Source organism: Saimiri boliviensis, chromosome 3 (genome assembly GCF_048565385.1).
Source record: "Saimiri boliviensis isolate mSaiBol1 chromosome 3, mSaiBol1.pri, whole genome shotgun sequence".
NCBI lineage: Eukaryota > Metazoa > Chordata > Mammalia > Primates > Cebidae > Saimiri > Saimiri boliviensis.
The window spans coordinates 23,091,343-23,101,500 of NC_133451.1; the positions used below are offsets into that span (position 1 = coordinate 23,091,343).

The 10,158-nt window shown below is 40.2% G+C and overlaps 1 protein-coding gene across 3 annotated transcripts in view; it reads right to left on the reverse strand.

Moving 5' to 3' along the window:
• PPARGC1A (PPARG coactivator 1 alpha) overlaps positions 1-10,158 on the reverse strand; it is a 698,725-nt gene that overhangs the window by 300,879 nt on the left and 387,688 nt on the right. The gene's annotated exons all lie outside the window — the stretch shown is intronic.

The window sequence follows — 10,158 nt, forward strand, 5'->3', positions numbered from 1 at the left end:
GAACACCAAAATCAATGACTAATGAAAAGAATACATTTCAAAGACCAAAAACATAATGCATCTAACAGTTTTAGTATTATTATAACACAAATAAAGCTATATCATGTAACTGCTTGAACATTTCGGTTTCCAAAATTTCTCAAAAAAGCATTTTGATCTCATTAACTCAGATCTTTGATTCACTGAATGGTAAGGCAAAAGGTGGGGTTATGGTGATTTGTGCTGTTTAAGGCTCATCTTGGGAAGAAGCTAAGTTGAGAGAAACAATTTGCCTCCCTTTCCAGTGTGAAAAGAAGAAATCCAGCAATGCAAAAAATAAAGTCTTTTAAAGTCCTTTACACAAAATTATGTATTTCTGCAGCATATCCCAGGCTTACTGGCTGTGTAATAGCCCTGCTAGACTCTCACCACTGCAAGAAGCTCATGCCAGAAGCATTATGATCAGCATGGGAAACATGAAGATCTTACTTTTCCACTAGACAATTTCATTGTTGGGGCTGGTGGGAGAAGTGCTTTTAAAACTCATTACACAAAAGTTTTTAGCTTTAAATGCTAAAACAGTTTTCAGCATTTAAAATGCCACACTCTTTTATAGGAAGGGAATGATTGATTTGGGCTAATTAGGTGTTCATTTAAGAACACCATTTATTTTTATAAGCTTTAGGAAAACTCACCCTTGACCAGTGAACAGAGAGGTGGTTTGATCTGAGCAAACACACACAGAATTGTGCTTCTGACCCAGGTTTTAATCCTGGCCCTTTTGTGCAGGGCTCTTAACCTGTCAGCCCTGGGTCTATTCATTTGACCATTGGTAACAATAGCATTGCTGCCATTTCTTTGATAAGACTTCTATGAGCTTGAAAAGGGGTATAAATGAAAAAGTGCTTTTGAAAGATGAAATACGCTTGACATGTGTAAGGAAAGATCCAAGTTTCCAGGACACTCTCCCTAAAAAGTAGTCATATTTATTGCTCACCCAAACTCCTCTTAAAAAGACAGTCATCGGCAGTAATGGAGTTCTGCGGAAAGCCAGCCTGTTTTCATTTCAGCTCAAAGCCCTTGAGGCAGCAAACTTTCAATCCAGGCACTGCCCCTGAGTCACAAGTAAATTGTCTGTTTCCCCACTATATGTGCTGAGCATTTAAACAGATCATATTCTTTTATCAGGCAGTGATAATCAAAATTTAAAGGCTAAAGGCATGATGACCTATTTTACATGGACTTTAGAAGAGGCTTTGGAGACAGGCACCACGTGATCCTAGGACAACTTGATAACGTCAGCTCTGGGTCACCACGTGGCTCCTTTTTTCCTCAGTCCCTTCCGCCAGTCATTTCTTTTATACACTGTACAGTGGCTCTGTGTACTGGGGACTAGCTTAAATTGAGCTTGAGACAGGGGCCATGGAATGATTGAGTAGTGAATTAGATAGAAAATTGCAGCTTTTGCACCATAAGTGAGAGAATCGCTGCATTCAGCCAGCTGCTATGACTTGAGGATTTCGCACTTCTTTTGACTTTTTTTTCAACAGAAAAACTTGATATAAAACGTATTTGTCTCTTTAGATACGCAAGAGCTGTTTGTTGCCCTCAACCTTCTTTTAAAATCTTCCCTCCACATCTCAAATATTCCTTAGCCATCATCAACATAAGTTGTGACCTATGAAAATCAGTGCTCAAGAAAGAGTTGGAGGAGGGAAAAGTGGAAGTCTTAAGCTCACTCAGGGTTCACTGTGGCCTCATCAGAACAATCAGCCATGATGATATGGGACACAGGAGTACAGGAGGCTGAACATAAAAGGCAAAGATACCACAAAAAGAATTGATTTCTTATATTGGCTATTTGGGTTTTACATGAATTTGTACCGAGAGGTACATAAAACTGAGTCAAATTTGAAAACTGTAAAATCACTGGATTGGTTTATTTGCATTTGTTCATTCATGCATGAGCACAACTAGTTGTTCTAGAACAGGCAGATGAGGCCACTGGTTATATGCGGCCACTTGATTTCAGCACACATGACTTGAGCCTGCTTTATGCCTGGAACTGTACTAGGCCCTGAGAGAGACAGCAAAACAAATAAGATTTAGATACTGGCTTCCAGGAATTGATACATAGCTCTGATTGCAGACAGTAAGAAAACTACTAGAAGAGAACCATCAAATGTTTGGCTGTCTCCCTAACTAACTGAGCCATAGCATTTTACAGCAGACATAAAGCCCCATGAGCATAGATTAGGCTAAGGATAAGGCAAATACCTCTGCGAGTCTCCCAAGTCCCCACACAATCTGATGTCACCCAGATGGAAGGACCTCTCCCAGTGTCTGTCATGCCACACCACGCAACTAACCACTCATCATTCTTCAAACATAACCACACTTTAACTCTTCCAGGTCTTCTTCACAAGACTCCTTCTACTTAGAACACTTTTATACCATCTCCAAACTAGAAATCTCTGATTATTTCCCCTGGAGCCCAACTCAGTGATCTTCAGGGTGCAAATGCTCAGTGAGATGTTATCCCAAGATCTCTCCCAACCTCTAAGTCAATGATATGTAAACCTAAGAAATACATAGAACAGTTCACCTCTCTTGAATCATGAAGCCATTCCTGATGCCCTGAGGCATAACTGGGCCTCTGAACTTCCATCTCACATGCTTCTTCTGCTACTACTGTGCTAAGTGCACTGAATTGTAAATAGTTGTTTGTTAGCCATTTACTAGTTTATCCTTCCAGGTAGAATGAATACAACTCAAGGGCAGTTTCTGCATCTTATTTTGTTTTTGTCCTAACAAACAGTCATGTGGCCATAATTAAGTGTCAACCACTTTGCCAAGTGCATTGCATGCATTTATTCATTTAGTCCTCACCACAGCCCTATGAGATAGATTATCAATATCCAAGTTTGCCCATGAGGGAACTGAGATATAGCAAGCTTAAGTAACATACTCACGGTCACACAGCTGGTGATGGGTAACCAGCCTAGTTGTTAACCAGGCTCTTACCTGTTCTGTTATGCTGCCTTTTACCCAGCTTTGTACCCTCAAGACTTGGCTCAGAGGTCCAGTATCTGGAGCTCAGTAAATGCATATTAGCTGATTAAATGACCGAGCAGATGATCAAGCATTACTGGTTAGTCCTGGCTTGATCCTCCTGCAAAGTTCTAGGCTATAGAAGTTAAGGATAATAAGCAGATTTGGAGAAGGTTCAGAAAAACTCAAGAAGATAGAAATGAAGAATTATACCTAAGGATTTAGGTTGCTTAGCCTTGAGAGTGAAAGCCGAAGGCTGGCTTCATAATGATCATCAAGAAAGGAAGGCTGATTCGTGAAGACAGTGACTGAGCTGTTTTTCTCCACCTCCAGGGAGGAGAAAGGAGCAGAACTATGCCTAAGCCGCAATGGGCAGAGTTTAAATCCACTACAAGGAAGAATTTCCTTGGCCTAAGTATCATTTGTTAGACCTAGCAATGAGTTATAGAGAGAGGCTACATTAGGTTATCTGTCTTCAGACTTTTGGACTTGCTTCTGCTCAGAGTGAGGAACATGTAGAATGAAAACAAACAATACAAGGTCTCTCCCAGCTTTATGAATCTGTGATATTTGAATCTAAGAAATACATCAAGTACTTCATCTTTCTTGATTCAACAAATGAAAAAATGAATTGATGAATAAACATGTCCCACATTTAAAAGGCAATAGCAAAAAATTACAACTAGCAATAAGAAAAGGGGTCTTCTTAGGAGATACTGTTGTGCTAGAGATGTAACAAAAGAAAAAATATAGAACTTGTTTGCTGATGTATTTAAGTTCTCCTATGGCGTCTGTGATCCAACTCTCTCTTGCTAGGTCCATCATCCTTTTGACATAAAGTTAGCAAAGGTCAGTCTACAACCTCAGGTGCTGATTTTGAGCCATCATCACTATTTACTCACTTGATAGATGACAGTATGTTGATGCATATTTCTTTAAACATGAAGTAAACTCTGACTATGAACCATTATTTCATCAATGTCCAATCTAAAGCACTTTAAAGATGAAGAAGCAAATCCTTCCCTGAGAATAGGAAACAACATCAAACTTACTTATTTTTTTTTCCTACATGAAAACTGAAACACGAAATAGTAATGGAATTGAAAGAGAAGGTGGAGAGTACAAAAATCTATTTTTATATTTGTTATTATTTCAGAGCCATGATTCTGCTTTATTTTCTGTTAATGGCAATAAAACCTTACACTTGTAGAATGGTTTACAGTAATAAAAGTTATTTAAACAAACTTTTTTTTATTGAATTTGTACCCAAAATGTAAGTATCTTCCTTTTCATCTTACAGAGGCAGAAACAGCTCAGAGAAATAAGGGACTTCATTGAGGTCACACTGATAGGCCTTCAGCCAGGCCCTCTTATTCCTGATTGACCATTTCAGGTACACCTGTCCTGGATTTCTGGTGAACACCCAGCACACCCTACCATGTGCTGTCTCTATTAAGAGCTGTGGAGTAGCCCTATACCACCTTGAGAAATTCAACTGGTCTAATAATCTTGGGAGACCTGGCATAGACTGTTCTATCTGCCCTAAGTATAGAATACCCACCATCAGTGAAAGCCTGCATTCTAACTCAGCCTTCCTGCTTGCAAAATCATCTCTTCCTGAAAAACCTGGCTCAAATGCCATCTACTCTGTGAAATCGTCCCTATCCCCCTCACTCCAGGTAGAGGGACATAATCCTATAAGCCCTAGATCCAGGCTGCTTGAGTCTCAGTCCCATGTACAAATTAAATGACCTTACCCCCTCTTAACCTGCCTCATCTACTAAATAGGAATACAACTAGAATCCTGCTAACTCAGAGATGGTAAGGAGTCAATGATTTTATATAAGAAAAATGTGTCAGGCATGGTGGCTTACACCTGTAATTCTAGCACTTTGGGAGGCTGAGGTGGGCAGACCACCTGAGGTCAGGAGTTCAAGACCAGCCTGGCCAATGTGGTGAAACCCATCTCTACCAAAGTTACAAAAAAATTAGCTGGGCATAGTAGTGTGTGCCTGTAATCCCAGCTACTTAGACGGCTGAGCCGTGAAAATCACTTGAACCCAGGAGGCGGAGGTTGCAGTAAGCTGAGATCATGCCAGTGCACTCCAGCGTGGGGAACAGAGTGAGACTTGGTCTCAAAGAAAAAAAAAGAAAGAAAGAAAAAGAAAAATGCATCTAACAGCTCTGTGTTTGTTAACTATCATGGTTAACTATTCCTGAAATTATTGTCATTGGTAAATAGTCCCAAAATTTTTACCTTCTCTGAGTCTTCACAGGGATTTTTTTTACCCTTCTTGATGCATTACTCATATTTTTTATAACTCTTCTCCACAATTTGGTTAGTTATTATCCACCCCCATCATCAGCCCAGAGACCTCACCTTCTCTTCCAATAATCTTTTTTCAGATGGTGGCACTGATACCCACTTATGTCTACTGCCAGCTGAAGCTGGCCTGGCTCTGCAAGGTTTTTCTCCTCTTGACTCTATAGACTTATCTTCCACCATTCCTGCCTCACCCTGAGCAGCTGGTCTCACACCCAACTGCATGCTCCTCAACACACGCTTCAACACTGCTCTCTTTCCTATCTCTGGCGTAGGCTCTCTTTTGCCTGGAATTGTCTTCCCAGTTCTTTGTCTGGCTTAACTCTTTTTCTTTAAGACTTAGCTCCAGTATTGCCTCCTCCATGCAACTCCCAAGACAGATCAGAGGCCTAGATCCAGTGCTCCCATGATACCTGGAGTGTTCTGTGGTTGTCCTATCATGATAATGACCTGCTGTGCTCTCCCTGCATGACCTTGAGTTCTAGGGCAATGTCTTCAGTCACTTTCTCATCTAAAGTGTGGATGTGCTTTGCACATGGTGGGTATTTTAAAAACACTGAATGGCTGATCTCATTAAATAGATAATAGATAGATAATGACACATTGTGCGTATGATGGGTCACCATGCAGTGCTTACTGATGTGTTCTTTTAAACCAGGCGTCCCCAAACTACGGCCCACGGGCCGCATGCGGCCCCCTGAGGCCATTTATCCAGCCCCCCACTGCACCTCAGGAAGGGGCACCTTTTTCATTGGTGGTCAGTGAGAGGAGCACAGTATGTGGCAGCCCTCCAACGGTCTGAGGGACAGTGAACTGGCCCCCTGTGTAAAAAGTTTGGGGATGCCTGTTTTAAATGCTTTCACAAAATTAATTCATTTAATCTCCATGACAATCTTATAAAGTCTCTACTATAATTATCCCCATTTTATAGGTGAGAAAACTGAAGCAAAGTGAGGTTTAAAAACTTTTACCAGTGTTACACAGTTAGTAATTAAAGACACCAAGGTTAGAACTCAGAAGTCTGTCTCAAGTTCAACATGCTCTTGACCCATAGGCTATAGTACTTGTTCAAAGAAGGGTATCGTAATAGTAACCATATCTAAACAGACACAGACCATATGTTCTAGTTCCAAGTTTACAGATGAGAAAGTTGAGGAAGGAAGTTTATGGAGAAGCAGTCCAGGGAAAAAAAGGTAGAAAGCTGAACTGGAAGATGAACTGGGGTACTGGAACTTGGGCGAACCTCTTATTCTCTCTCTTCATGTAAAATCAGGGCCTTGGGAACCTGTCTCTGCTTCCTTCCAGATCAAATACGCAATTTCGGTTAGATTTGGCAAACATTCATGCGGGGCTTATTGCATGCCAGACTCCATGATATACCTTTATCCTTGAGGAATTCATCTTCTTATGGGGAGACAGGCACAAATAGACAATATTTCTAGACTAGTTCAAAATGGCCATAGTGCAGTGGCATGGGTTGTTTTAAAGGAAACCAACCCAGCATAAAACGGTATTCAGAAATAAGTCCTTGGCCCCTCCATAACACCTTCCATCTAACAGTTGGCCAAAACAATGTCGTATCATCAAGGATCTATCCCATCTTCCCTACAAGTCCTCATCTAAGTATAATCACCTCAGTTTACAAGTGAAGAAGCCAGTCATTAGGCTAAGTTTGCCTGTGGTCATACAGCTTCCTGGTGGTATAAGCCACTGCCATCTCTGTTCCTGAGCCCTCTCCAGAGCTGAAGTGAACTATGGGAGAGAGGGGCATTAACTCTGAAGCAGCTGCTGTTGGTTTTCCAGTATGGGTTATATGCTTAAATGGATTTTCAGATTTACAGTTGATTCTAGAAATTGCATCTAGTTCATTTCGAACTCCATAAGTAAGCTGGTTCACTTAAGGCAAACAGCATCCAATTAAAATGCATTCTGTAAAAGTGAGTGAGCAAGGCATTTTGCCCAACTCTTGACTTATTAAAAAAGAAAATCTTATCAGGGCAACTTTTCAAGGAGCAATCTCATCACCTCATTGTGAGATGAAAGGGTTAAAGTATGAATGATAAAATATAATGTGAAAATATACTCTGAGGCCAGGCGTAGTGGTTCACACCTGTAATCCCAGCACTTTGGGAGGCCTAGGCAAAAGGATCACTTGAGCCCAGGAGTTCAAGATCAGTTCAGGCAATGTAGAGAGATCCCAACTCTACAACAAATAAAATATTTTAAAAATTAGCCAGATATGCAAGTGCACACCTGTAGTCCCAACTACTCAGGAGACTGAAGTGGGAGGATCACTTGAGCCCAGGAGGTAGAGGCTGCAGTGAGATTGCCATGAAATTGGAATCCATAATGTGTCACTGCACTCCAGCCTGGGAGACAAAGGACAGAGGAAGATGCTGTCAAAGAAAAGAGAAGAGAGGAGAGGAGAGGAGAGGAAAGGAAAGAAAAAAAGAAGGAAAGAAGAAGGAGAAGGAGAAGAAAAGAAGGAGGAGAAAACAAAATATATTCTGAGAAACAGCCTTGTATAAGGCGGGTACAGGCTTCAAGGTCAGGCTAAATGGGTCTATATCCCTTTTCAACATCTCACTAAGCTGTGTGACTGTGGGCATGTTCCTTAACACCACTTTGCCTCAGCTTCCCTATTTGTACAAAAAAATAAACAATATCTGTCTTTCAGAATAAAGGTTAAAAAATAAACTATTAAAAAACATTTTATTAAGTCTTAATGATTCAGAGATTGATTATTTCATTAGAAGATCATCATGCTTTTTCCCTGTCTTCCTGCCTGCCCACATCACAGCTGCTTGTAAGTTATTATTCCATGAGATAAATAATGAGATAAAATTTAATTCAGATGGCATATCAAGAAAAGTGGGAACAGGATAGGCACTGGAGTCAAACAGGCCTGAACTGAGACCCTGAATGACTTTGGGCAGGTTATGTAACTTCCCTGAGCTTCACATTTTACATGTGTAAAATGTGGATAATCATATCTACCTTCCAGGCTTCTTACGAGGATTGAAATATGCATGTATGTGTGCTTGTTCACTCTCTCACACACATTCAACTCAGCACTACGGTGGGAGAATAGTAGGTAAGGAAAAAAGGACTGAATCAGTTCCAGTAAGAAATATAGTACTTGGCTAAACTAAAGCTTCAGCATCCATCACAATTCATTCTTAAATAATCTTTACTTCCCCCAGCTACATTACTAGCATGGATAGCCAAAAGAAGTCAGCCTCGCCACAAAGTCCTTGCATCTGGGGCCATCCGATCTAGTTTCCTCCGTTAGGGACAGCTTCAGTGTCAAATGAAGTAAGTGACTCCAGGTATATGGGGAGCCAGGCTAGCAATTCAAATGAGAGGGGGGGCAGCAGGCAGACCTCTTGGGGATGTTCAAGAGATGCAGAAGCAAATGAAGCTATATCTGACACTCTGTGACATACTTTGCACCCGGTGCCTTGCAGTTCCAAGAGTCAGGGAAACCCAATCAGAGACTAGGGTGCCCTTTTTTTCTAACCACTACCTCCACTAGCTAGAAGGGGGAGCTCCAGCTGTCACAATGGCAATGACAGCGATCGACCAGCTGTACAGGATCACATCTTTGGAGGCAAACAGCACAAGGAACATTTTCATTAGGAACCTTTCAGCAAATTAATAAGCTAGAGGGTCACGGGATGCTGACAGTGAGATGACACATGCATTTTTACATAAACATTTGGACTTCATGTTTCTAGTTTAAATATTTTATCCACAAAGATGTATGAGTCATCTCCTCCCATTCTTCCTCCCTACACTCTCTTCTGAAATAAAGACTATATAGAAGATGACAACTTTCTGAAGGAAAACACACAAACGAAAGACAAAAATCCAAAACGCATATTAACATACCATAAAATATTTGAATATTTGCTTGGACCCCGGGAGACCCACCACATGTCATCCTGAAAGTAGCATGCCGAGATTTATTTTGTATCCTTTTCTACTTCCTGAATAATGTTCCCACTCAAAGTGAAAGGATTCCAATTTCATGGCAGACTAGAGGATGTTTTTATCTGAAGCTCCTTACTTAATATCACATTGCATACAACAAAACATACCAGTCAATACCAGTATTATATTTCACTAAAATTTCTGTTGAAGAAGAAATCTTCAGAAAAGGCTCCCTCTTTTTATAAAAGGAAGAATTTTTTAAAAATTGACATTAAAAATCAACTCATTCTGAATTACTATTTTTATATGAAACTTTCTGCTATAGACAAAATGGAAAATCAGAGTTTCACTTTATCCAACATCATCCATAAGAAATGCTTCATACACAGAAGTGTATTTTTTTCCATAAGCCAGCAGCATTATTAAAAAAAAAAAAAAAAAGAAAGAAACAGAAAAAAAAAGCTCTGGCATCACTCTTCAATATTGTTGTCTAATTAAATGGCAATGGAGTGGATGCGTAAAAATATGCATTAGAGGTGTGTAATGTGTAATGTGAAGAAGAGTAATCAAAGCCATTCAACAGGATTTAGGAAAGGATTTCAGCTGGCAGCTTACGAGACAGGAGCATATAATTTTGCTAATTTGAAATAGGTATTGTAACGTATAAACATTACTGCTTTGCATATTTTAATGAAAACTGCTCTACACCAAAATGCATCCTTTAGCTTGAACTCTCTGCATACCACAGAGCTTCTACCTATAATGAGTTCAGCATAAATAAGGAAGGCACGTAAGCTGAATTAAAAGAATGGTCACCTCATTAAAATAGGTTAAAACCAAGCCCCTATTCCAAGCTACTATAACACCATAAA